This window comes from Sciurus vulgaris (assembly GCF_902686455.1).
Source record: "Sciurus vulgaris genome assembly, chromosome: 11".
NCBI lineage: Eukaryota > Metazoa > Chordata > Mammalia > Rodentia > Sciuridae > Sciurus > Sciurus vulgaris.
This window is the reverse complement of record NC_136472.1, coordinates 102,247,523-102,275,037: the sequence shown is the minus strand read 5'-3', so window position 1 is coordinate 102,275,037 and position 27,515 is coordinate 102,247,523. Positions and strand designations below refer to the sequence as shown.

The following is a 27,515-nucleotide window of genomic DNA, read 5'->3' as shown; positions in this document are numbered from 1 at the left end:
GAAAATCCAGCTATATACAACAACATGGGTGAAACTGGAAGACAGTGTGCCAAGTAAAATAAGGACAAATAAGCAAATAAAGACAGAAGGGCAAAAATGGCATGATTCCCCACATGTGACATACCTAAAAGAGTTAAACTCAGAAGCAGAAGCTGAAGATAAATGGCAGTTACCAGGGGCTGAAAGTAGAGGAAGTGGGAGGAGATGTTGGTCAACAGATGCAATGTTTCAGTTATGAAGAGGAATAAATTCTAGACATGCTTTGTACAGCATAGTGCCTATAATTAATACTGCATTGTGTACTACAGAAAACTCAGAGAATAGGTCTTTAATTAATTGTTCTTGTCACACACACACACACACACACACACACACACATACACACAGTGAATGGGGAGGCAGGAGGTAACTTTTGGAGGTGATAATATGTTTATTATTTTGATTATAATGATAATTTTATTGGTGTATTCATATGTTCAAACTCATCAAATTATATACATTAAATACATGCTGTTTTTTGTATGACAATTACATCTCAAAACAGCTGTTAAAATTATATTACATTCAGAAACACACAAAACAACTCCATACCATATGTGTTTAGTATTCATATATTAGGATTGTTCCTTTATCTTTAATGATATTGAAGATAGGAAACCCCAGAGGACCATTGTCCTTATAGAAGAATCAGTTTTCTGGGACATGAAGAATTAACAACTGAGAAGGTCACAAATATAATCTTCTCACAGGTAAATCTGGACCAAAATCGCTCATATTTCCTTCGTCTTATGTTAAGTCAAGAGAAGCATACGAACATCATAAAGTTCATTTTTAAAGGTATCAGTTGCATGTGCCTGACAAGACACCATTATGTGAATCATTTACTCAAGTGGATTTCATTTCTGAAATGAGAAAATAGGAGAATACTAAAAACTCCAATCTCAGTGTTGTACTTGATTGTAAAATGGATTCATTTCAAACTTCTGCTTCCTGAAGAGATTTCTGATTACTTTCATTACTTAACCTACCTGAGTTATTTGTAACACTTTAGCCTTGGTTGGCCAGGAAGGCCATTCTCATGGTTCTGTATCCAAACTTCCAGGAGAGCTAGTGATCCGTCAACCTCCTACTGAGTTTAATCATATTCACTTCAGGAAGCTATTTGCCCTGGGAGTGTTGAGTTTGTTGTGGTGCCATAATTTATCATATGAAGCAAAGTATCCATTTATAGACTGTCAGAAAATCCTTCAGGGAAAAAAATGAGATAAATATCACTTTGTTTCTAAACCTAAATCAACATTTTCATCATTTAAACATGTCAAGTCTCTGTAATATCAAGACAAAGCCGAAAGGAAGTGAAAAATAGTACAGCACAACCCTGGATTTCCAACAAAATTTGAAAGTGTGTTCAGGGTATTGTAGAAGAGAAAGCAGTTAAACCTATTCACTTAATACTTAAAACAATTTTGTAAAGTGGGTGACATTACTCCCATCTTACAGAAAGAAAAACAGGCAATAGAGACCCAAGTATGATGCCACAGCTACACTTTTGGGAAGCCTGTATTTTTTTCCATTATTCCAAATGGCTTATGTAATGCAACGTAGAAGAAAATGAAGGGAAGTTACAAAACACATATCAGAATAAGGTATCAACAGGTATAGAAATTAAAATGGTAAGAGTAAGAATGCAGATATTCATAGACTCCCCACCTACTTTTCTGTTGTCTCAGAGTGAAGAACTTTGACAGAGACATGGTTCTCTGGGAAACCCTGTTAAGCAGGCCCATACAGAAGTCCCCTGGCAAATTTTGTTCTCAGGGCTGATAAAATTTATTTCTTTACAGATGACACCTGCCAACTGGAGACTCTGGCCTCTTAGTAGACAGAGGATTCATAGAAAGCATTACATTTATCATGGTATGCAGGATTTGGCTTAGTGGTGTAAAAGAACAATTGAATATCTCTTGTGGTTCTTAGGGGTTGACAGGAATCAGCTCAATGGTTCTTCTGCTCTATGCAATTTTGGTGAAAGGCTTGGTCTTGTGGGGGCTTATTAAGCTGGAATGTCCAAGAGAGCTTGTTAACATGGCTGATAGTAAATGCTGACTCCCTTCTGGGAGTTCAGCTGGGGCTATAAACTGGAGTAACATGGCCTTTCCAACTGGGTAGATTTCTCACAGCACAGGGGCTGTAATCTAAGAGAAACTTTTCTGACAGAAAGTATTTCAAAAGGAAGCTGTCAGACCTCTTAATGTCTCAGTTTAGAAATTCAGTATACCATCCTGCTGCTTTCTGTTTGCTAGTTCAGATTTAGGGAGAAGAAGTTCCAACTCTTTTTATTTTTATTTTTTTCATTTTAATTGAATCATAGACATTGCATGTGTTTATGGGATGCCACATGATTTTTTTTTTTATTGTAAACAAATGGGATACATGTTGTTTCTCTGTTTGTACATGGAGTAAAGGTGTACTCCAACTCTTGATGTAAGCATTGCATGAACATATAGAGCAGGGAGGAGTTGTTGAAGGTCGTCTTAAGAACACAGCTCCTATAAAAAGTCACACCTTTGGTGAATAGAGAAACAATAACAACCATTTAAGAAAGCCCCTAAAATCTTCTCATTAAAGGATACCAAGAAAATATCATAATGCTTGAGAGGATATAAGCCCCCAAATTTTGGAAGCAGATACATATATAGGAGATTTTTTAGGGAATGAAAAGTTGTGAGTCTAATATGATTGAGATGGTATATGCAAGTCAAATAACTTCAGTGAACTAACACTCAATGTTTATATAATACAAACAAACCAGACTGTGGTCTTTAATAGTGCTCTCTTCCCAAATTGATGACTGGAGCATAGATAAAGCAGCATATTGGTATGTCTGAATTTTATTGTAAAAATAAACTAGAAAACCAGGCAGACTATATTTTAAGGATCTGTTCTAGGATTGATTCTTATAAAACCCAACGAATCGGTCTGGATCAAAGCTTTAATGGTAACCAAATAACATATTTGTGACAGATGGTAGACCAGATGACTAAATATGCATTACATTGAGTCCTTGCCAAACAACTTTTAAAATACACAGCCTGTGAATGATTAAAAATGACTCATAGATTTATAGAATGTATTATATTTACAGTAAAATAAAAGTACGAAATATCTATAGATGCCAAAAGAATATTTTCTATGGTGAAAATGTTGGATAATGCAACATAACATACATCCTCATAGCAAATTTCCTATGGTTATTTAAAAGTCACAACCCGATGCTGCAGTGAGCACAGCTTTAGCATTCTGATAAGATGGAACAGGACTAGAATACCAAGTAGGTGTAAGGAAAGCATGGCCTCTGAAACAGACAGAGATGAGGGCAAAGGAGAGGGTAGGGGGAAAAACAAGGAAATGAATAAAATTAACCATGGAGGAAACTCTCAAGTGGGTTCAGTTTCAAATCTGGTTTAAGAACCAAATGTTGTGCACACCAAAAATAAAAGAAGTTTTTTTTTTACCTTAATGTCCTTAAAACATACAGTGTCTTAACTATTTCTTTAAATATAGCATTTTTTTCTATAGTAGGAAAATTTGAATGATGGGAAGGCAAATTCCCTAATCTCTCATCCTAAAACAGCCCTTGTTCTTTCTTTTACTATTCAGGCTTTTGGGTGTTGGTTTATTCAATTTTTAAAAATTATAGTACAATTATTATTTTTTTTTTTACAAAAATAGCTGTAAGTACAACGAAATACAGAGTATTGTTAGAATTATTAATGTTAAAGATCAGGTGGGATTAGAGAGTGAGAAATGGTTTTGTGTAGGAGGAGCACCTGACTAATTTTCAGGCTTCTGGTGCGTGTGGTTGATTACAATTTCATTGATATATTATGTTCTAGAAAGAAGAGGTGAAGGATCAGTAATTTACCCACAGGTAATTCTTACACAAAATGGACCCCAAAATATTCCCTGAGGAGGTTCATATGCTTCCTGCAGACTCTGAGACCACTAAGATAACTATGCCCCTATTATAGTTTGGATCTGGAAGTTTCCCCCAAATCTCATGTGTTGTAGGCTTGGTCCCCAAAGCAGCAAGAATCAGAGGTGGGACTTTCAGGAAGGAATTGGATCATGTGGACTCTGACTTTATCAGTAGATTCATCCATTGATTGCCAAATGGACTAGTAGAAAGTTGTAGAAACTGGAGGCAATAGGGTATTTTTGGAGGAAGTCTGTCACTGGGGGCATGTCATGTAAGGGTTTATCTTGTCCCCAGCCCCTTCCCACTCACTATTTCCCAGCTACTGTGGGTTGAGCAGCTTTTCTCTGCCACATCCTTCCACTATGATGTTTTGCTTCACCTCAGTCCAGCAATGGAGCCAGCTGACCATGCACCAAAATCTCTGAAACTGTGAGCCAAAATGAATTCTTCTCCCTTTAAGTTGTTTGTGTCATGTACTTTGGTCAAAGCAATGAAAAACTGACTCAGACGGCTCCTATTATCCCTTCCTCCATCATAATCCCTACCCACATATTCTCTGTCCTCACCTAAAATGCTGTGTAATCTGAGAGCAGTTTGTCCCTGTGACTGAAATACAACATGGTGTAGCTACAGAGATCCTATGTCAAAAGCAAAGATTATAGGGCATAGCCATATTTTAATACGTTGGGTTAACCAGGAATATTATCTGTTTGTATCAAAATCTAGATAATTTACAATATAATATGAGACCCAAGACAAACAAGAGATCAACCCTACATTCAGCAATGCTAGCAATTCACTATCCCTCAGCTCAGAGCCCTGTGGAAACCACCAGTCTAGTGGAGACTTCATTAGCTTGCTCTCTGTAGAACTACAGGCCCTACTTCAGTCATAAAAACAGAGATAAAACTTGTGAATTTAACAAAAGATAAAACTTGAGATCATGTCACATACACACTGAGCACAGAAACCAAATTCAAGGTCATCTGACAGATGGACTTTAGCAGCTAATTGGCTTTGTGACCACATGGCCCTTGAGTTTGCTATGTATAGGGAATATGAAGGATCCAGGCTTAAGCATGAGAAAACTTTTTTAAAAAAAATTTAAAATGCTTTTATTTCTACTCTTCCTGCTAGGGGTCTCAGTAGGGCAAGCTGCACCACATTCCACCCCAAGCACTGTGCATAATTTGCAAGTCAGGGAAGCTGGAACTAACCCTGACCTCTGGGTTCTCCATAAGGGATTCCTTGGCCCTGAATTCCCCAGCTCCCTACTGGGGAAATGAAAAAGAAGCATTCCGAGAGAACACTGAGAAGAAGGAAAAGAGGCTGATTCCAAAACAGTCAGCATGAAGTTGAGTGATTTGAACTGGACACTGGACTAACTAGAAACTCAAGAAACTCACACTCTGGCCAGGAGCTCACAGGATTACCAGGCAGATCATTGGTCCCAAGGAACACAGTGTGGAAGGATAGGGCTTGTTTGTTATTTCCTTTCACTAAACATAAATGCCAAATGGACAAGGTCCTTGTCTGTCTTTTACACTGCTTTCTCTCAAATACTAGAGAAGGGCCTGGAATAAAGTCAATATCCAATAGATATTATATATGTGTATTATTTCCCTTCTATTTTCTCTGCATGTGTACATGTATATATTTGCAACTATTCTGTACAGATAATCTTTGCATCTTTTCTACTAAATATTAAAAATATTTATTTATATAGCCACACAACATTCATACTAATGAATTTAAATGACTACCTAACATTCCTTCTGAGTGCCTAAATGTATTTCTGTTTCTGGATATCTAAAATTTATTTATAATTTGCTTATTATACCAAAATTTATAACAAACCTACATTTTGACATCTTTCACATATTTATTTTTGAACTATTTCTTTAGAATGAATGAGATGACTGAATGGATTTGGACATTTGTATGATCCTTGATTAGTAACAGACATTTCTTTTCAGAAAGAGCTATACAAGTTTACCTAAGTAAAGATTGGATGCAAAGTATTTTTCCCTATGGCATTTATAATTTGGCTTACTTTCTTTAATGTTCATGTTTTTCAACTATCTTCAGTAATGAGGTCAGAATAACATCTATCTTTATTTCTCACCAAGTCATGTGACATCACAGACTCACTAGTTGTTGAGAAAGTCAATAACCTTGTTTATTTAAACTACCTTCAGACTTTCATTTTGAATTTAAGATATTTTTGGTGGGGCGTGGTGACCAGAGAGACACTCAACCACTAAAGCACATCCACATCCCTGTTTTGTATTTTATTTAGAGACGGGGTCTCACTAAGTTGCTTAGCTCTTCACTAAGCTGAGGCTGGCTTTGAACTCCTGCCTAGGCCTCCCAAGTCACTGGGATTTCAGGCAAGCCCCACAGTGGGGAATGAAAAATTTTGAGGTTGCAAGAGATACTAGGGAAAGACAACGTGGAGCCCATTCCCGCAGGTACAAAATGGCTACCAGAGAACAGAAGGAAATGATCGGAGCAGTTACAAAGATCAATCCCTGCGATTAGCTAGTCCAAACAGTTGTATAACTTGGAGAAATTCCCAAGCCTTGCAAGAGATTTTCTAAGAGATTCATATTCATGGTATATATTTTTGCTTTTTTATCCTATTGTTCATGAATTTTCTGCATCTTTAATGGCATCAAAGAGGATTGCAGTCAAGTGTTAATCAAACAAGGTGTGATTGCATTTTCCAAGTGGTTGCTTAGTGATTGAAGTCATCGGGTGAATTTCTATTACCTATCCCCTGAGGACCATGAAAGGATTTCTACATTTTGGTTTGTTCATCCTTGGTGCAATCAGGGGTTGAGAGACATAATTACCCCCAGTTTTCATTTCATGTTTGCAGAAAGTGAGCTCAGCTGAAAACACAAGGTAGAATTTAGATCCTTTAATTCTTGAGTTCAGGATGTGATTTATTTCATTTTACTTATTAATTTTATCATGAAAGCATAGGTCTTCAGAATTTCCTATTTCTAAACTTTATCACTTTTCCTTAATTGCCTTCTCTAGAATCAAAACAGTGACAGAACAATTATTTCTAGTGCCTGGCAAATTGAAAATTTTCTGCAATTTTGTATTTTATTTTATTTTATTTTATTTTATTCCCACTTAGTTTGCTTAGACTCCATACATTTATGTTCTTAGTGTCTTTTCATTGATTTTTCCTTTGTTTTATATGTCTAACTTTCAATTTCATCTTGATTAGAGGTTAATCAATGAAAAAAAAATACATCCTCAGTCTTCCAGGAAGTTAAAGTTGATTATTTTCTAATTTCCCTCCTTAGTATAAATGATTTATCAGTCCCTCTTATAGGGTACTTAGTATCATTTAGATAGGAGTCATTACCAAACACTTAGAGATTTAAAAACTCTAGGTAGTCTTATCCTGTGTATTTAGTCCCTTCTAACATTATTAACTAACTATCAAATGGAAATATCATCTTCAACTTCTATTCCCTATTGCTTATTTTTTCAATTCATAGGTTTCAGATGTTTATATTGATAAAGGATACAAATGTTCTAAATACAGAGAAAAGTATTAAGACATTGGCTGATTACAAGCTTCTCCTGATAAATTGCATATCAATAATGAGTCCTGATGAAACTGATTTCAGGCATGTCACAGCATACTAAAAACGTTTCTATTATTGTTGCAGGACGTGGTGGTGCATGCCCGTAATCTCAGGTACTTGGGAGATTGAGGTAAGAGGATTCCAAGTTTGAGGCCAGCCTGGCAACTTAATGAGACTGTGTCAAAATAAAAACATTTTTAGAAAGGCTGAGAGTGTAACTTAGTGGTAGAGTGCTTGCTTTGTGAGGTCCTGTGCTGAATTCCTGGTCCCCGTGACAACAGCATGGTGAGTAGAGACAGACCTGAGAGCAAAGAAAGCTGAAAAAGGCTGAGCCTAATTTGACTTTTCATCCTTTTCCTGATTTCTCTTCTGCTGACTGTGCTCTGACAGATTCCAATCATGGCACTGCATTTCCAGAAGGAAAGCAGAGGGAGAAAATTTTAGATTAGTTCTCCTCTTGATTTAATGTGAACTTGATGGTAGTATGAATCATAGTGAATGAGCGGTTCCTAAGACTGTTGAGCTAGAATGCTCCATTTTTTCTGGCAGTTACGAAATAAGTTCTACAAAGTAATGAACTCAAAGCTAAATGTAGTGAAAGGAAAATATTTCTAGCACAATGTGTGACCACTCTTCACCTTTTATCTCTACTTATTGGCATTTCATATCACCTCTACAGACAATTCTTACATTCCTCTGGGAGGTAACTCTAGTTTTGGAATTGGTTAGGCACAGCTGTTTTGCTCTTGAAGCCCCATTTGCTTCTCCTTCATGGTATTCATCAACATTGCATTTGATGATTGTGGGATGACTCACTGCCTCCCCAGACTCTGAGATCTTTGAGCAACTAGAACATTTTTACCACATTCAATGCCTTACCTTCCGTTCTGAGCACCAATAGACCACCAACAAATATCTTTGAATGCAACAAAAGAAGGCTGAAAAAAACAAATATATGATTAAAGGTCAGTCAAGTCTCAGAGAACACAAGAATGCACAGCAGTTGCTCTGTTGCGCAGGGTCAGGGAATACACACAAGTTCATTTGTAATGTGTTTGGCAAACATATTATCTTTCATCAATGTCTTTTCCTTAATCAGACAAATAATTTGTTCTCAAAAATTTATTTCTCTGCATGTGTATGTGTGTCTCCCTGTGTGCATGTGTTATTTTAATGCAGATGCATTCAAAAAATCTTTTTATACACAATTTCCCAATTCTGTAACCATTTACTCATATGTTGCAACATAAGAGCACCTGGTTTGGTTCTCCCTCTCCATCATATCATAGAACTTATGCTTTGTTAATTGCTTACAGTCTTCAATCTATATTGATCCCTGATTCATATGTTTACTTAGTCTGAAAAATAAAAAAGTGTTTCCACACAGCTGATTGCTATATAAATTAAGCACCAGCTGGGCTTGTGAGTCAGTGGTTAAGGATTACTGCAGCTTTATATCATGGCAGAATTCCAGTTGTGAGATCAATCATGGAAAATAAATACTAAGCATGAGCTGAAGATTTTTTTTCTGAGGGTTTCAGCATGAGGATGAAAAGTTTGGAACGGGAATAAGATTGAAGAAGTCACCTTCGGCTGACCATGACTGAGGTTAACTTTCCTGTCTATGGAAAGCTGTTCCTTTTCTAAAGAGCAGCGAAGACACTGAATACATAATGCCATTTCCCTGACTAATTTACTGTTGCCTGTGAGGAACAAAAAAGAATGTGGCAACAGAGCTGCCTGGAAGCCTCGGCCCTGCTACTTCCTTGCTTGTTTTATGACTGAATAACTACTTGACACCTTTGAGCTTCATTTAGTCCATTTATTTGTCATAACCCTGACTCTGTCACTAGCTGGGTGACTTTAGGCAATGACACTCTGACTTAATTAACCCTCTGTTTCCATACACATAAGATAGAGATCATCAGACTACCTATCTCAGAGTGCTCTTTTGAGGATTAAATGAAGTAACATTTGTATAGCACTTGCAAAAAAGGTTGATGTACAATAAATATTGCACAAATGCCTTCACTATTGATACTGCCGTTTACCGGTGACAGTTCTGCTTCCTCAGGTGTTGAAGTATAACATCAGAGAAGCACGCCAAGGCAAGCATATTAAGTAGGTTTTATTTAAAGGTAATAATACAGACTTCTCCCAGGAGGGAGAAGGGGGCCATGGCTGATGTTCTAGAATCCCAAGAAGTGAGCACACCCTACATCTTTTATAGGTTAAAGTCTCTTTTGTTCTCCAGTTCTCTCCCCCTTATCTCTCCTTCCTGCCTATGTGACTAGGCCCTGTTTTGCAGGTGAGATGCAAAAAGTGAGAAGCGGATGGGCAGGGGGAGGGCCAAAGTGATTCAGCCAGATAAGGGCCCAGGGGGCATTAATTAGCAGCTCTTTGCCTGTAGTCCCCGACAAGAGCAGGTAGATTTGTTAATCAGTGGACTCTGGTGATCCCAACTTCCAAAGGCAGATAGCTTTCATGGCCTCCATTTCCTGGATTTGACCCCATCCCCTATTTCTACACTAACCGCCTGTCCCCAATTCTGGCTTCACTATCATTTCTGTTACATTTTCTCCTATGAATGACTTATATTCTGTCTGTACAGAGGTTGGAAGTATACCAAAACCTGATGATTGAATTAGGTAGGCAAAATCGGGGGCCAGAAGTAGTCTGTCTTTCCTTTCGTCCCTGATCCACCTTCCCTAAATCTTCATTAACTAACCCCAGAACTTTGAGCCCTGCACTTATTTTCTAGTGATGCCATGAAAAAGTACCAAAGACTGGGTGACTTAAGCAACAGAAATTTGTTTTCTCATCATTCTGGAGGTCTCAAGTTCAAGATCAAGTGGTCAGCAGGTGGATTTTGTTAGAGGCCTTCTTTTTGGTATGCAGATGGCCATTTTCTCAGATGTCTTCACGTGGTCATCCTCCTGTGCATTTCATGTCAGTGGCCAAATTTTCTCTCAAGAAGACCGTCTCCCTGAGAAGGACACTAGTCACAGCTGACTACTCAGAAAACGACAAATTCAACTAATAGTGCATAGATGTCAAGGACTTGTCTCCTAACTCTGCCTCTGTGAGATTCAACTGAGCCCAGTTGGGATGGCTCTCCTATGGCTTCTCCTCATTCTTAGATGTGGTCTTGGCCTCAACCACGTCTTGCTGTTGTCACTTCATTTCTGCTGTCTCTTTGGAAGGTTTTGGTCCTACCCACTGAGCTGTCAGGCTGCCATTCTTTATTTTCATCAGTGAAGTATTGAAACCCATAGCAGGATTTCTCATTGTCTTTTGCTCTTAGAGAAAAATTTAGTCTGAAGTTTTACAGCCAGGAAGCTCACGCTGGTGCTACTTCATTCCATTTCTCTAAAAATCCCATTTACTCATGATGAAGCACACCTGGGCACCATTCTAGAAGTAGATCTGCTATCTCTATAGAAGTCTGTTTAGCAGTAGCTAGCTTGGTATTGTGCAGGTAAATGCATTCTACAGATAGAAGTTATCTAAATTTCCTTTCTGGAGAAGAATATACACTTTAAGTTAAACTGATTAAATTTTGGTTATTTTTTTGCATTTCTTTTTTGAATAAGGCACTTTCAACAATCTACCATGTGCTCTGTACCTGTGATCTTGAGTAATACAAAGATTCTGCAGTTGACTTTTAGCCACAAAATGAGAGTAGAATTGTTACCTTGTTGAGTTCTTATCAAAACTGAGTAGTATAAGATATGCACGATTTTTCATACCCCCCCTCATTTCCTTCTACATAATCTAAAATTCCTCCATTCTTCTCTCATCTCCCACTCCCCCACCCCCATTATATATCATCATCCACTTATCAGGGAAAACATTCAGATTGACTTATTTTGCTTAGCATGATATTCTCCAACTCCATTCTACCTGCAAATGCCATAATATTATTCTTCTTTATGGCTGAATAATATTACATGAATGGTATGAATCTACATTGTGTACAACCATAGAAGTGAAATGATGTACTTCATTTGTGTACAATGAATCAAAACGCAGTCTGTAAAAAATTTAAAAAATAAATAATTAAAGAAAAAAAAGATATGCAAAGTCTTTGGAATACATAGTGGATTATAATAAATTTTATTTTCAGGTTAATGAGAAGTATAAACAAATAGACCCATAGTGCTTTACTATTAACATCATATCTTAACCAGCACTGATCTTTATAACATTTTAATGAGGTCTTCTTTCTCCAGGTCATCAAACCCTTATCATTCATTCATTCAATGTAAAGATCTTGTATATCAACTCTGTCTCCAGATCCAAGGGATACAACAATGAACAAAAAAAGATGCAGTCCCAGATGAAGCAGGAGTCTCTTAATGTTATGACAAAGACAGACTTTGAGCAAACGATTACTGATGTGATATATGCTGTGCATAAGTATAGGGTGTTATGCGATCTGTATTTTATGACCTCAGGGTGAGTGACTCAGGAGCCACTCTTAAGCAGCAATTTTAGCTAACAGAATTCACTTAAGAAAATATCCAGACTCCAAATTACGCACACATAATAATGGTATGAGTTGAAGTCTGGCAGAGTTATCAGCATTTCTGCACCAGACAGCTTTCTGGATATTCCCACGACTTGTGTACATTCTATCCAAAGTGACACTGATAGGAAAGGCATGTCTTACCGCTCCTGGGAATATGTTTGTTATTTCATGAGATTTGGCTTCCACAAAAGAACTGAGGAAAGCTTGACATGGCTTTTTGTTATGAGAACATTCTTTCTGGGCTCATTCCTGGCAATATAATTTCATTTCTGTAGAAGCTTCCTAATACAATCCACTTTAACCCAGCTAGAGTAGTGAACTGCCTTTAGCTGTGTGATTGCACAGTTATAATTATTTCTTATAATACTTTCCCAAAAGTTGAACTGCTGAGTCAAAATCTGCAAGTTTGAATAGTTCATTGGTAATTACTGACGAATTTCTCTTTAGAGGGGTACTTATTTTCAACCTGACCAGCATGTTCTACAAAAATCCATATCTTCTGGGGTCATTTTCTAAATTAAAAATAAATAAATAAATAAAAGCATAATGATTTAAATTGTGCATTCTTATTTCTTTTGCACAAACATAAACTAACTCTGACTCTTACTAGTTTTTCTCTTGCTTGTTCTATCTCCCTTTCAGATTGCTACTTGAAATTCTTCCCACTTTCATCTCCGTGTGTGGTCTCATGGAGCTGGCCCTTTTCTCTGCAAATAGTTTAGTCTTTATCAGAGAGGAATGCAATGCTTCATCTGACCCTGACTTGACAGATCTGAGGTTTGCCAATAAACTCCTCTTATCCTTCTTATCCAATCTGAAGGTCAGAGAGGTCAGATTGCAAATCCAAGTGCTATTTTTGACAATGGATACCACACATGCCCTTTTCATCTGCAACATCACCAACCTTTATTGTTTTCTCTTGCTAAATTCATTTCTGGGAAATCTTGATTTATTATAGCTTTCCTTGGGTGCTATATAAGGACTTGTTATCATGTAATAAGGAAAAGATTGATTTTACTTTTCTTTTGTAAAAGAAAAAGCAACTTCCCTATTTGAAAGGCATTCATTCCAAGAGCTGTGAACAGCAGTGCCACCCAGTACCAGCTCCCGTTGGCCCTGGCATCAATTAGCAGAGAGGAAATCCACTACCTTGACCTCCTGTCCTCCATCCCAGCAATAATCACATCACTTTAGGTAACATAGATCTAAATCTGCACTGCCTAACACAGTAGCCACTAGCTACTGTGGTTAAGTTAAAATTAATTAATATTAGGTAAAATTGAAAATTTAGTTCCTTAGTTGCATCAGCTATGAGCCAAATGATCAGTAGGCAAGTGTAGCTGATGGCCACTGTATTGAGCAGGATAGATTATAGACCATTTTTGTTATCAAAAAGTTCCATTGGACTTCATTCATCTAGAGACTCATTTCTGATAATTTCTAGAAAAGAGTTGAAGGTGTACTTAGGGGTAGGATGTGTTATTTATCTCTTAACTCAGGTTCAGGTCATTTTCAGTCTTGTTTCTTTCTTCCCCAGTGTTCAAGAATTTTTCTTTTAAAGCAATCTATTTCAAAGTATACCTCTCTGATTCATGCACTGGATTAAGAAGGAATATTTGCAAACCATTTGTAGTGAGGATATTTGATTCTGAGAGTATATGATTAAATGATTAATTATAAGAATAAAATGCAAGAGATGAATTCACTTCATGGGCAGCATTACTAACCTAGAACAGTTTTGGTAGCTAGTTTCCTTCTCACTTTCTGCATCCTTCCAGTGAGTCACTAGTGCTAGAGGATGGGTCTGGATAAGGCCTTCCAGCTAAGCACACATTCAGCACACATTTATTTAGCATCTCCCATGTGCCCAGCACTGTCCTCAGCACTAAGGAATCAGTGGCACTTCCCATAAATAAAAGTGTCTGCCTTTATACATTCTAGCATAGGGGAGAAAAATAAATATCTTTCCTTCCCTGTGTAAGGTTCATGGCTGAGCCCTTGCAACAACAACAACAACAACAACAACAAAAACAGTTTTAGCTAGAGAAAAGCAGACAAATGTATTTTACGAAATTTTATAAGATCTATATGTTTTTATGAACAGTACTACAGAAATACAATTGTAGGACAAAAGAATTTAATATGTTAATAAACTGGGGACTGGGGGCTTAGCAAAGCCTGTTTGTTCACTTTCTTCTCAGTGACCCTGTCTCTTCAGAGATAAGCGTGTTAAAAAGAGTCTTGTGACCTGCTTCAGCAGAGAAGTGAGGGAGACAGTCAGAGTGACTTTTCTGCTTCTGAGGTTTTCTCAATTTCCTTTAACTTAAAATACTTGATATACTCAAAATACTTGATACTGCATTTTGGGACAGCATGTTTTGAGCTTGGCTACCAGTAAACCATAGAGTACCTCTCACTGTTCTATGATTTTTTTTGTGGTTTCATAAAGTGGAGGAAGTCTCTTTTAAACTTCTGGTGCATAACTGGCTTTCACTTCAGCTCCAAACTTTTCTCCATTTCACGCTCACATACTTGGACAGCCTTACATTTTCCATTCATAAAAGTCCTTGTTCTCATTTAATACTTACCTCAGCATGATACTTTGAACAGATCACTACTCTTAACTAGGTTAGGAGAATCAGATTGATCCCTTCCAGACGATAAGGAAGAAATTTTCCTTTCTGTAAGATATATTAAATGAAATTTCAAGCTAAATTCATTATCAGAATGTCTTTGTACAGTCTGTCTTTGCTAGTGATATGATGCAATCTATCAAATGTTTCAATGGCAGGTTTCTGGAAAAGCCTAAGTGTATACAATCCAAGTGTATAAAACATCTCTTTTTCATTGACAATAACTAACCAGAGTAGATGAAAACATGATGTCATGGGAAAGGAGACTCCATGTGGCATTTTTATTCAAAGAAAATCCTTTAGGCCACAGCAATTTGTCCTCTGTGGATGGGTGTAGCAGACTCATTTCAGATGCTACTATGATTCTGGATCTAGCTGGCTGATGGGATCAGAAGGAAATGGTTTGTGCTAGTTCTCTTCCTTACCAGAGGGCATTCAGTTTGAAGGGATGAACACACGTGGGAGTCTATCCAAAAATAATAACACTAAATCATTCTGAGAACAGTATGGGGAAAGACCAAAGCTGCTGCTGAAACATTGAATAATATAAAAACATTCCAAATGACTGGAAGCATCCTGATTAATTGAGATTGATGGCTAACTGCTAGTTGGCTGATGAGAACTAATATGAATCTTTGTTGTACGTGACAAGAGGAAAATGCTAAGTCAAATATAGCCTCTGATGTTAAGGTGTTGAAAGGAAATATATATATACATATATATATATATATGTATATATATATTTCACATATATTCATTTATTTTTCACAATTATGTTTTAATTTTTAAAGTTTGGTCCCACACTAAAATATTAACATTAAAAACATTATAGGTAAGGCTTATGTGAAATCTCATTTCCAGACCTACAGATATTGGGAAAGCAGTCTTCATGAGAATCTTTATTTCTTTATGGATTTAAGATGACCTTTTGCTGCCATGGCACATAGGCAAATGTGAGCCCCTGAGGAAGAAATGTCTGTGTTACTATTTATTTGTGCAGTGATCCAATATTTTTGTCTGGCTAATGCCTTTTAATTTGTGCATTACTTTTTTATTCAGCAAATATTTATTAAGCACCTAATTTTAATCCAGGCAATGAAAGTTCTGCTTAAAGAAATAGAGGTAGTACAAACACCATTCATAACAAAATATATTATTGAATGCTTGTTCATTTGTATCTGATGCTGCACTAGATGTTAAACTGGATGAACTTACAAAGGTTTCTGCCTTCTCAGAATTTATGAGATGAATATAACAAGTGCGTGTCTTATGTATAGGCAAAGGATAATTCACTTTCAATACAGTAACAGATTTGAAGGGGATCATATAAAATATAGCAATTATTTTTATGTCTTTTGTAATTTAAAGCATTTTTAGATTTTTAAATTCTATAAATTCCAATATCATTTAAAACAAAACAAAACAAAAATCAGCTTAAGAAAGGGACTGAGATCTTGCTTTAAAATGACATGCACATAATTCCCAAGGATATAGTAAAAATCTTTCAATATATTTTGTCAACCCCTATGATTGATTCATATTGTTTCAAAATAAAACCCTGTTTGACCTGCTCTGTACAAGCTAAATGGTTTAGAAAGTAAAAAGGAGAAAACCAGAACAAGTCTTTGCTTCAAAGCATGTAAGCCTTTATTTCATTTTTACTTCAATCACAATGTGTAGTGCTGATGGTAAACACAGCTGTGTGTGTGTTTGTCAAAGATTATTCATAAAATATGGTTCCTTCCTAATCTAACTGGATAAAATATTAATGTACGTCATAATAATGGGACTTTAAACACACAAACAAACCTTCCTTTTAAAATGACATATATAAATACAAACACTAAATGTTTATATTTATGGTGACAAAACTCAGGACTTTAGGGACTGCTCCTGAGGTACTCTGGGAATAATAGGAATACACAATGTTCACTGCTGTAATATTTACTAGTGAATCCTGCTGAGCTTGACTTTTTAAGGGGCAATGACTGATTTCAGAGAACTCATATCCACGCATGAATGGTCATTAATCAAGAAGTTACTTCATGCTCCCGATAAGTGTAACCCCTGACCTTAAACAGCTCAACATCCTTTCTCCTTCATTACTGATAAATGTCTTTACATGGGCATAAAGCAATATCAAAAATGAAGCAAGGGGTTTAAAACAATTAAAATTAGCATTTGAATAACTATCCATTATGAACTGATTTCACATGTGTGAACTCCTCTCATCTTAAGAAGGATTCAAAGAAGTGATTGATGTTAATTTCATTTCCCTCAGAAAGGAAAACCAGGGCTTAGCAAGAGTAACTGAATATATCGTTCAAGACTATATGCTCAGTTGGTGGCAAAGTTAGGGTTATAATACACGTTCTTGGACTCAAGATCTCCCTAGAAGCTACTTGACTAAGCACATTATATTTCAGTAGAATTTTGTATGAAATAAAAATCATCAAAGGTGCTTCTGTTGTCTGAATATCATCTTACTCATAAAAAATCCTACCAGGACAACTCAAGCACAGTTTCTCTTCTGTTCTCCTAAGATAGTAAGACACAGGTGGGAGTATGGTGTTTCGTGGGTGCTGGCCTGCTGCTATCTCAGCCACAGAACTTGGGGAATGGGCCATTGTTGCCTTAGTAACAAGATGTGAGGAATCCTGCCTGGGGCACTTCCACACCACCTCATGTGTTCTGTTGACAAGACAAACAGGATGTGGGTGAGTGTACACAACTCAAAGCCAGCCTCCTCTGGGAGCTTATTTTTAAAGCAAGAAGAAAGCATGGAACAAAAATGTTACTAATTCTCACAATGTGAGCATCCTACATCTCACAAACTCAGTCATAATGAGTCAAGGTCATAGACCTGGGAAAAGAGCAAGTTAATCCAGTATTCATAACTAATTGTTCAGTTAAATGGAGCCCTAAAACCTCATTCAAATGTGTAAAGTTCTGTTCTAAAGCTCAAATTATAGAACAAATAAAGTGTAATGTCCTGGAATATTGACAAGTTCTATGGTATGTCATCATTTACAAAAAAAATAATAATAATAATAACAAAAGTTCCTCCTCTTGGTTTATAAACTATAGTTAAGGTTGACCTTGGAGTCAGAGAAAGCTGGATTTAAATTCAACCTTTGCCACTTAAAATCTGGCATAATTTTCCCTCCATAGGACATTTGGAAATATATAATGTCGTCACATACAATTATTTGTTGAATATCTAACATGGGCACTATAATGTGAGGAAGATACAAATGTGACCAGAGTCCTAGGCCAGAGATCCAACTTTGGGGGTCCCAATAAAGCAGATCCAGAAATCCCTCCCCAAAGAAGAGGTGAATGGTGGTGAAGACAGGAATGGAATTTATTCTCCGTGTGGTCACCCGGGAAAGAAAAACAGCAGTCTAGTAACTGAAAGACTGTCTCTTTCAAAAGGGCTAATTACAGTCTTTCAGGTTATATCACAAGGCTTGAGGGCTTGAACAGTACAGATGGCTTTACTAATGTTTTTGACCAAACATTTAACAAAGTTAGCAGTAATTCTCCACAAGCTCTTCCAAAAATGATGAATGGGGAACATTTCCCAAATCCTTCTGAGGCCAGTGTTTTACAGATACCAGAATCAGAGAAAGCTGTCAGAAGAAACAACAAATCAAGACTCCTGTGAATATATACACAAAAGCCCCAAACAAAACAAAACAAAAAACCTAGCACACCAAATCCAGTAACATACAAAAAAATTATATATCATAACCAAGCAAGATTTATCAAAATAAAACAAATGACTTAGCATAGTAACACTAGTGCATGCAATACTTTGAAGAACAAAATCCACATGATCGTCTACATAGATGCAAGGAAAACATTTCATATACTCCAATACATTTTCATGCTAAAAAAACACTTAGCAAGCAAAAATATAAGGGAATTTTCTTAACTTGATAAAGAGAATTGTGAAAACCCCAAAGTCACTATTATATTTATTAGAGAAAGAATGAGCATGTGGCACTCTGATCAGGAATGTTACAAAGATGTCTACTCACTAATCTTATTCAATATTTTACTGGAGGTTCTAGCCAGGATGATTAGGAAAGTAAAGAAAGGTGTCCAGATTAGATAAAATAGTAAAGAATACATTATTTGAGGATGACATGATCTCTGCACAGAAAATCATGAGAAATTCACTAAAAGAGTTATTACAGCTAATAAACATTAGGTAATATGATAAGGCACAAGATCAAGTCTTAAAAATCAACAATATTTGTATACACTAGCAGCAAACAATCTGAAAATGAAATTAATAAAAAATCCTATTTGTAACATATGCAAATAAATGAAATAATCACAATAAAATTTAACAATAGAAATTCAAGCCTTGCACACTGAAACTTCAAACACTGTTGAGAGAAATTAAATAAGATCTAAATAAATGGAAAAGCATCCCATGTTCAGGGATCAGGAGATTTAACATTATTAAGGTTAGAAGACTTTTCAAGTTGATTTACTGATTCAAGGCAATCTCTATCAAAACCTCAGATTTCATTTTCCAGAAATTGACAAGTTGGTCCTAGAATTCATATGGAAATGTGAGTAATCCAACTAAAATAACTTACAAAAAATGAGAAGAACAAAGTTGGATAATTCATACTTTCCAGTTTCAAAACTTCTTATAAATCTATAGTAAATAAGAAAGAGTGATGCTGTCATAAAGATAGACATATAGATTAATACTAGTGAGTTAGAGTTCAAAAATAAATACATTTATTTAAAATCAATTGATTTTTGACAACAGGCCCAAGGAAATTTAATAATAAATAAAATAATAATAAATTATATAATAAATGAAAAATACCAAATAAAAAAAATTTAGTAAATGGTCCTAGGACAAACATATCTATAAGAAATATAAAGAATTTTATGCAATGGAGAAAAGATAGCCTCTTCAACAAATGGTGCTGGGAAAACTGGAAATCCATATGCAACAGAATGAAATTAAACCCCTATCTCTCACTCTGCACAAAACTCAACTCAAAATGGATCAAGGACCTCGGAATCAGACCAGAGACCCTGCATCTTATAGAAGAAAAAGTAGGTCCAAACCTTCAACTTGTTGGCTTAGGATCAGACTTCCTTAACAGGACTCCCATAGCACAAGAAATAAAAGCTAGAATCAACCACTGGGATAGATTCAAACTAAAAAGCTTTCTCTCAGCAAAGAATTTTGACCCTTATATTATATTACCCACAAAAATCAACTCAAAATGGATCATAAACTGAAATGTAAAAGCTAAAATTAAAAATCTTCCAGAAGAAAACATGGAAGTAAACTATGCACAAGAGAAAAGGAAAAAAAAAAAAAAAACTCATAAATTTGACTTATTAAAAATTTTTGTCTCAAAAGACATAATCAAGAAAGTGAAAAGATAACACCAGAAAGGTAAAGAATATTAGAAAATCTTACATCTGCCAAGGGACCTGCATCTGGAATATATAAATAATTTTTTGAACCAATCATAAAAAAGCAAATAGACAGTGTAATAAATGGGTAAAAGATTTGAGTAGGTATTTATTCGAAAATGATATCCTAGTGTCCAATAAGCAAACAACAGATGCTGAACAGCATTAGTCATTAGGTAAATGTAGAGCAGAACCAAAATGAGATACTGCTTCATTTTCATCAGACTAAAATTAAAAAGACAGTTAATAACAATTGTTGGGGAGAAAGTAAAAAAGATGGAACCTTCACACAGTCCTAGTGACAATGGTGTAACTACTTTGAAAAAGAGTTTGGCAGTTTCCAAAAAGGTGAAAAGTAGAATTACCACAAGGTCCAATAATTTAGTTACTTTTTTAAAAATTACGTTCTTTAGTCTATACTCATGAGAAATGAAAACACATAGCGACACAAAAACTTGTATGCCAGTGCTCATTATTATGTTATTATTCATAATAACAAAGTGTGGAAACAACATAAATGTCCGTGACTAATGAATGAGTACACAAAAAGTGGTATATTCATACAATGGAATTTTATTAGGTAGTTAAAAAGAATGAAACACTGATACATGCTACAAAACAGATGAATCTTGAAAACATTTGTGGTAAGTGAAAGAGGTCTGTCACAATGATCATATATTGTATGATTCTATGAGTATGAAATGTCCACCACAGGCAAATCCATAGTCAGAAAATAGAGCAGAGCCTGGGGTGTTAAGGAATGGTAAATGAATGCTAACATAGATTCAGGGTTTCTTTCAGGGTCCTGGTGATGTTCTAAAAGTAGATAGCAATAATGATTGTGTAGCTATAAGAATCATCAAATTGTACATTTTTACTGGTTGAATTTTATGATTTCTGAAATATATCTCATAAAGCTAGAAGAAAGAAAGAATCAAAATGTAGAGAAAAATGCTGTAAAGACGTAGGAAATCAAAGAGACCAGAAAAATTTGGGAGAAGCAAAATATGTGTGAATGCTTGAAATGTGAGTATAGCATGTTCAATTTTGCATCAGAGTTTCTGTGACTTACATCCACCTACAGGTTTGGAATCCACCATTTACCTTTCTATACTTAGGTCTTGAGCATAACCAGCTGAACTGCATGCTCTTTCATGTTCAACAGATAAAATACCACCCTGGAAAACATCAGAAGGGATAATAGTTCATCAAGCAGGGTAGATTCTTAGTAAAAGCAATAATAAGCTTAAGAATAACAAATATAAGTTCAATTAGTTGTACTAGGAACCTAGAACTTTGATTTTTTGAGTATATGCAATTGGAAGAATAAAAGGCAAGAATTTGAGGCAACACTCATTCATTAATTCATCCACTCTTTCAGTTGCCTATATGAAATTCTGGACAAAAAAGGAAAATAAATGACACTTGACTCTTCTTAAAATACTTATAGTCTCCCCCTGACTCACTTTCTTTCTCCTCCTTGCTTTTCCACTCTCTCTAGCGCACACCCTTTCTCTTTCCCTTTCTTTTCCTCTTATTTTCTCTCTCAGCCTGCAGGGAGACACTCTGCTTAATAAATTCCCTTATGCAGAAAAAAAAAAATACTTATAAATCTGTTGTTTACTAATGATGACTCTTGATGGAGGTGAAAAATATCCAACTCAATTATTTGAAGCAAAAAATATATATAATACAATATATATTGTAAAAATATATTATATTCTATATATTATAAAATATATAACATTGCATAATTATATATGCAATAATATTTTATATATATATTTATAATATATATGTATAAAATTTCAGACAAATGGGAAATGCAAGATAACTGAACCCAGGCCAGCTTTATTCCAGGGACTCAACAGTGTGGTAGTGAGCTCTCTCTGTCTCCCTTCTCATGTGGCTCTGGTTCTTCTTGGCACCATTCTCAAATAAACCTTATGCAATGACTGACAAAACAATAGCTGCATACTCATGTATTTCAAGTCAGCATTCACAAAAGAAAGAGACTCTCTCCCTTGAAAAGTTAATAATTTGATCCCAATGAAGGTTCCAATGAACCTGAGTCATATGTTCATCCTCCTTGTGAAGTTGCTGGTGCGGTCAAAGTTTTGCATGGGGATACAGAAGAGCAGAAAGTGTCAGGGCACCGTGATCATCAGCCTCAGCATAGCAGCTAAGCAAAACCTGCAACTACCACCCTTCACTTCAAAGCCAATTGTGCAACCTGTACAAAGGATACAAAAGACAGAATTGCTGAATATTATACCTATGGTATAAATAAGTGGGATTCGGAAGAGTCGAAAAATCTCCCCTCACTGGAGATGATTAACAAATCTTCATGAAGAAGTGAGATATTAATTTGGAACTAAAGCAGGAAAAGGGAGAAAGGAGATTTCATATAGAGGGAATAGCAAGGCAAAGTCTTCCTGTTAAAAGGGTATTTCATCAAAATGGAGTTGGGCCTTGCTGAGGAGGCAAAAGGGGAGACATTCACACTCCTGTTCTCCTGGGGCTTTCCTTCTTTTTCCACAATAAGAAATCTTTGGAAGTTTCATTTTTTTGTTTTATTTTCTCCCAAGATGGCTTTCTCTCTGCTTGGCAACTTAATAAACATAAGCAAAAGAGTGAGTACCTAAATGGGCAACCAAATGGAATATTCTGCAGGAATTAAGTAGGACTTCAGGAAGAAACTTTTTTTTTTTTTTTCAGAGGGAGGGGTACCACAGATTAAACTTAGGGGCACTCAACCACTGAGTCACGTCCCCAGCCCTACTTTGTATTTTATTTAGAGACAGGGTCTTACTGAGTTGCTTAGCACCTTTCTGTTGCTGAGGCTGGATTTGAACTTGGAATCCTCCTGCCTCAGTCTTCCAAGCTACTGGGATTACAGGCATGTGCCACTGCACCCTGCCAAGAGCAGACTTTCTCCTTGCATGCATGCAATCACTATTCCACAGCAAGTAACCAGCACTTTGGGGCTATTGAACATTAGGAAGTTGTCACAGGGCATTAATTCAAAGTTATCAAACATTCATTAAAGTTTTATTGACACCTTTACGAGGAGAAATGAACAGGACTGGACCTCTGAATATTACTTCGGCCTATAAATTAAGATGACCTGTCTTGTTTCTTTAGGGAAAATGTCAGAGCTGAGAGTCACCACTATGGAAGCTCTCCCCCTTTCCCCTCACTCCATCTCCCATATATTTGTTTTCCTATTGGAAGTGGATTTGTCTTTTACTGTTTTTCATTAGCTCAAGTTTTCTCATTTATTTCTCACTTAAACAAAGAAAGAGAGAATTGCTAGGTTTGATCCTGACTCTGCCATTTAATAATACTGACCTTGGGCAAATCATGTAAGACTTTCATTTGTTTCCTTTTATTAAAATTAGGCGAATAACAGTGCCTGTGTCGGAGGGTTGTCATGAATATTGAGTTACAACAAGGAATGTCTTTCAAACAGGACTGCAAACAAGCACAAAACTTGATTTAATGCTATGTAGCATGAGCATTTTTATCCCCTCTGAATATCTGGCCAAGGCCTTGGTCCCTTGCAGGAACTTGGACTTTACCACAACAAAATGATTGATCATATGAGGCCTGACCAGTGGCTGTGCTGCCCAACTGATGCTTTCTGATGCTTATGGACATGTACAGGATGCCAAGAGCAATTGGAAGCAAGTCACAAAACCACAAGAATTAGTATCATAAAATGGTTTTGGGTACAAACTTCACAGAGGCCTTTGCACCGAATTCACGTGTTCTTTTTCCTGTTTTTCCATCCTGATGCAGCTCTTCCAGACCTTTGTGGCTTTTCTCAACCCTTTATTGCTGAATGGCTCAAACACAAGATAAGCACAGGCTTAGCAAACAAGACTAGTAGAAGTGCCAATAATAAAAAGAAAAAAAAATCAGAAAATCTGAAGCAGTCTAGTTTAATCTAATCATATAAGGGTTTTATCAATTCAAGTTAAATTACATTTTACAAAATTGAGGGGTTCTTTTCCCATTACACTGAAATACAGTGGGGCAAGATAAGTACATTGTCATTTTTCCTCAGTGAGTAAGGCTTTGATCCTTTCTCTTAAAAGGTGACTGTCCATTTTACTGCAAAGAAACAATAGGAAATGTATGGCACAAACTTGCTCTGTTTTGCAGAATCCTAAACTCCAAATAGATCTGTGCTCACACATCTGCTTCCTGTCCTTCAAGATAGTTTCAGAATCTATACGTTAAGGCTTATTTCTTTTTTTCTTTAATATTTATGACTAATTTTCAATGTAATAATATTCCATTTATATGAATCAACTAAAAACACATAGAATATTTTTAAAGGATAGTAAAGATGAGTGTGGTTCAGAGAATTATCTTATAAAGGAAAAGAAAAAAGATGTATTAGGCAATCCTTTGAAATATTGTGAAAATATAAATAAAACCACACACTAAACAACATGGAGAATATGCCATAGGAGCTTTATGTGGATACTGTTTCTTTTTTTTTAAGATTTTTAAAATAATTTTTTAATTTGTTCTAATTAGTTGTACATGACAGTGGAATGCATTTATACATTTTGATAAATCATACAAGTGTAGTATAATTTCTCACATTTTTGATTGTACATATTATAGGATCACATCAGTCATGCAGTCATATATGTACATGAGGTAATAATGTCTGTTTCTTAAAAGAGGCAAAAAAAAAAAAAAAAGAATCTAGTTGGTCCTGTTCCTTCCTTCGTTTCTCTCTACCGATACTTCTAAGATTATTATCTTCCCTTCTCATTCTTTCATGTTAGCTGCTTCCTCCCTTATAAAATAGTTTCAAGTCTCTTCTACCTTCACAACATGCCACATTTCTCCTGAGATTTCACCCTGCTTCCTTCTTATTTGGCAGCAATTTGAAAAAATTATTTATCCACATGTTCTGCCCTCTCTTGTTTACATTTCTTCTCTCATCAGCTATGAGAACCTGGCTATTGCTTTCGGCATTCTACTGAAACTGCTGCTCTAAAAGTCAGCAAATCCACCTGACCACTTTCTCTGCTTCACAGGCTCACCCTTACTGACTTCTCTGAGAAAACAGATGCCCTGCATTGTTGCTTTGTTCTTAGAATTTCATTGCTCCTGTGGTGTTATGGTTTGGATATGAGGTGTCCCCCAAAACACTCCTGTGTTGACACAGGTGAAATGAGGAGATGATGAGAGATGTAACCTAATTGGTCCATCCTAGTTTGAATGGACTAACTGGGTGGTAAATACAAGCAGGTGTGGCTTAGGTCACTGGGGGTGTGCCCTTGTCCCCCTGGCTCCTCTCTTTCTCTCTCTCCCTCTGTTTCCCAGCTGCCATAAGAAGAGCAGAGTTCCTCCATCACACCCTGTGGCCATGACTTCTGCCTCACCGTGGGACCAGAGCAATGGAGTCAGCCATTTATGGATGGAGAATTCCAAAACTGTGAGTGCCAAATAAACTTTTCCTGCTCTGAGTTGTTCTTGTTAGATAGTTCGGTTACAGTGGCATAATTTAGTACACTTCATTTTCACACTAACACTACTGAAGCTGGAATTAAAGATAGACAGTTAGTATAGAATAGGTGATCAGGTCGAATTGAGAAAATGGAGGCCAGTTTGGATCCTGGAAGTCGAAGACCACCCCTGAGAGATTGGATTGTCAATGTCTCCAGAGTCCTTTGATTGCCAAGAATACCTGCCTATATTACACCTCCCAAAAGGCTGCAGACAGGGAGTTGTTAATTAATGCCCCCTGGGGTGCACTCTATTTGGCCCTTCCCCCTGCCCATCTGCTTCTCACATTTTGCCCATTCCAGCAGCATCTCCTGGGCAGGTAGGCAGGAAGGAGAGAGATAAGCGAGGAGAGGGCAGGAGAACAAAGGAAACTAGTCTTTAAAAGGGCTGGGTGCTCTCACTTCTTGGGATACCATAATATCAGCTATGGCCCCCTTCTCCCTTCCAGGAGAAGTGTATGGTACTACTTTTAAATAAAATCTGCTTTATATGCTTGCCTCAGTGTGCTTCTCTAATGTTCAAACTTGAATATTTGAGGAAGCAGAAATCGTCACCGATAACCGGCAGTATCACTGCTACTGATATATTTTTTTTAAGCCTTATGTGGTTTTACTTTGCAAATTCTTTGCCCCTTCCTTCCTCTGATGTTTCTCCTGAATTTCTACTCTCCTCACTTCTCAGGTAGTGTTGTCTACTTTCCTGGCTTCCCTTAGCATCAATAGTATGCTCATGGTTCCTGCATTTTATTCCCAGCCCGACTCCCTCTGAGTTCCAGACCTAGCTTCAGTCTGCTCAAGGTTTTCTGGATGACTCAAAAGAACCTTAAACTTTAAACTCACTATCATTAGAAGATGACTCATCTTCTGCAAATCTTACTCTTATTCCCTTTGTCTACTAATGATAGCATTTTTTTCTCACTCTGTACTTGATTTTTTCCTTCTCTTTGATAGTGTAAGGTATAAAGCCACCTTTCTCTCCTGTTACAGGTATTTCCCGCCTCCCAACCACCTGTCAATCTGCCTTCTGCAGGCCTCTCCCTTTACAGGAATTTCCGGCCTCCCCATCACCTGTCAGTCTGCGTTCTTCCCACCTCTCACATTACAGGAATTTCCGGCTTATGTTGCCATAATCTTCCTGCCTCCCACATTATGTTCTAATATGTCATTGGTCCATCAGTCAGTCTGTAAGAATTATCCTCCGCGATTGGTTCCTCTCAGCTCGCGAAATTCCAATATCTGAGAGAAATCATGCGCCATGTTCTCTCTTTTCTTCTTTCCTTTTCCCCAAGCGGACGTGAATGTCCACATAAAATAAAAGTTCTTTGTGTGAGACCTCATGTCTGTGGAGCGTTTTTCTGGGAGCTACCGGACAAGCCACAGCTGCCTCTAACAGATAGTCTCCCTACCAGTTAACCTTTGCTATTGACATTTTGTCCTGGGACTGAAACAAAAATTAAAATTAAGGATGCATTACTAATAATTTTCTAAATTAACAAGGTGTTTAAGAAAAATGTAAGAAATTAGAGTGTCAAAGAATGCTGTTTTTAAGTTTGTTTGTAGAATTTTTTAAACTATAAATCTGTGCTAAGAATGGGGGAGCTGCAGTCTTAGTTTGAGTGACTGAAATAGCATTTATTTTTCATAGTTCTGTACTCTGGAAAACCTAAGATTAAGGTCCCAGCATGGATGAGCTCTAGTGAAGACCTTCTTCCTGGATTACAGGTGGCATTTTAGCTAGGTTTTTTGGCTTCTTTTAAGACACTAATCCTTTTACAG

General features: G+C 36.6%; 1 protein-coding gene across 3 annotated transcripts in view; it reads right to left on the bottom strand.

The window, feature by feature from the left end:
• Nucleotides 1-431: 431 nt before the first annotated feature.
• Nucleotides 432-27,515, bottom strand: part of LOC306638355 (uncharacterized protein) — a 196,256-nt gene continuing 169,172 nt past the window's right edge. Inside the window, exons 2-4 of one of the 3 annotated variants that reach the window (XR_013757475.1) lie at nucleotides 8,467-8,525; nucleotides 1,029-1,245; nucleotides 432-902 (exon numbers count right to left, since the gene is read on the bottom strand). The gene's annotated coding sequence lies outside the window, so the exon portion shown is untranslated. Of the gene's footprint in view, nucleotides 1,246-8,466; nucleotides 8,526-17,929; nucleotides 18,384-27,515 lie in introns of those variants that run through there. The other 2 variants (XR_013757474.1, XM_079101676.1) reach the window with 2 other exon arrangements.